This window comes from Orycteropus afer, unplaced genomic scaffold, assembly GCF_000298275.1.
Source record: "Orycteropus afer afer isolate SDZICR_OR568_19922 unplaced genomic scaffold, OryAfe1.0 scaffold00035, whole genome shotgun sequence".
Taxonomy (NCBI): Eukaryota; Metazoa; Chordata; class Mammalia; order Tubulidentata; family Orycteropodidae; genus Orycteropus; species Orycteropus afer.
In genome coordinates this window covers 17,771,941-17,773,688 of record NW_006921622.1, presented here as the reverse complement: position 1 = coordinate 17,773,688, position 1,748 = coordinate 17,771,941, and the positions used below count along the sequence as shown (strand labels likewise).

The window sequence follows — 1,748 nt, the reverse complement described above, 5'->3', positions numbered from 1 at the left end:
GGAATGGGCACAAATATGGATCTCTTCCAGTCAGTTGGCCAGGTAGCTGTCTTCCAAATCTCTTGACATAACTGAGTGAGTGCCTCCAATGGGGCATGTGTTTGTTGAAATATCTCAATCGGTATGCCATCAATTCCCGGAGCCTTGTTCTTCGCCAGTTCTTTCATTGCTGGTAGTTGGAAAATATGGCCTTGGTGATAGAAATAACGCTAGAGATTGCATGACAGAATTTTCCAAGACCAACGACTTATTCATTCAAATACCTTTTTTCAACAACATAAACGACAGCTATAAATGTTGACTTCACCAGATAGAATACACAAAAATCAGATTGACTACATTGGTGACAAGAGGCAATGGAGACATTCAGTACGATCTTCGGCCAAAACAAGGCCAGGAGCTGATCATGGAACAGACCACCAACCACTCATATACATGTTCAAGTTGAAGGTGAAGACAATTAAAACAAGTCCACAAGAGCCAAAATATGACCTTGATAATATTCCTCCTGAATTTAGAGACCATTTAAAGAATAGATTTGATACACTGAACACCATGACCAAAAACCAGAAGAATCATGGGATGACATCAAGAACATCATCCATGAAGAATGCAAGAGGTCATTAAAAAGACAAGAAAGGAAGAAAAGACCAAAATGTATGTCAGAATAGACTCTGAAACTTGCCCTTCAGTGGAGAGTAGCTAAAGCAAATGAAAGAAATGACAAGATAAAAGAGCTGAACAGAAGATCTCAAAGAGCAGCTAGAGCAGACAAAGCTAATTACTGTAATGCAATGTGCAAAGATTTGGAATTAGAAAACCAAAAGGGAAGAACACGGTCAGCATTTCTCAGGCTGGAAGAACGGAGGAAAAAATTTAACCCTCAAGTTGCAATACTGAAAGATAATATGGGCAAAATGTTGAATGATGCAAGAAACATCAAAAAAAGATGGAAGGAATACAGAGAGTCACTGTACCAAAAAGAACTGGCTGATGTTCATCCATTTTAGGAGGTGGCAAATGATCAAGAACCAATAGTATTAAATGAAGAATTCAAAGCTGCACTGAAGGAAGTGGTTAAAAACAAGGCTCTGGGAATTGAAGGAATACCCATTGAGATGTTTCAACAAACGGATGCCCTGGTAGAGGCATTCACTTGGCCATGGCAAGAGATTTGGAAAACAGCTATCTGGCCAACTGACTGGAAGAGATCCATATTTGGATCATTGTGATCCCACAAAACGTGGAAATTATCGAACAGTATCATACTTACTGAAGATAATTCAAAAACGGTTACAGCAGTATATTGACAAAGAGCTTCCAGAAATGCAAGCTGGATTCAGAAGAGGGCGTGGTACAAGGGATATCACTGCTAATGTCAGATGGATCTTAGCTGAAAGCAAAGAATACCAGAAAGATGTTTACTTGTGTTTTATTGATTATGCAAAAGCATTTGATTGTGTTGATCATAACAAATTATGGATAACATTGAGAAGAATGGGAATTCCATAACACTTCATTGTAATCACGAGGAACCTGTACATAGATCAGGAGGCTGCTGTTCAAAAAGAACATAGGGGATACTGCATGATTCAAAATCAAGAAGAAAGTGCATCAAGGCTGTATCCTTTCACCATACTTATTCAACTTGTATGTTGAACAAATAATCTGAGAAGCTGATTATATGAAGAAGAATGTGGCATCAGGATTGGAGGAAGACTCATTAACAACCTGTGATATGCAGATGA

At 38.6% G+C, this 1,748-nt stretch overlaps 1 protein-coding gene across 1 annotated transcript in view; it reads right to left on the bottom strand.

Annotated features, from left to right (window-relative positions):
• The window catches only part of PDSS1 (decaprenyl diphosphate synthase subunit 1), a 67,069-nt gene that overhangs the window by 60,216 nt on the left and 5,105 nt on the right, over positions 1 to 1,748 (bottom strand). The gene's annotated exons all lie outside the window — the stretch shown is intronic.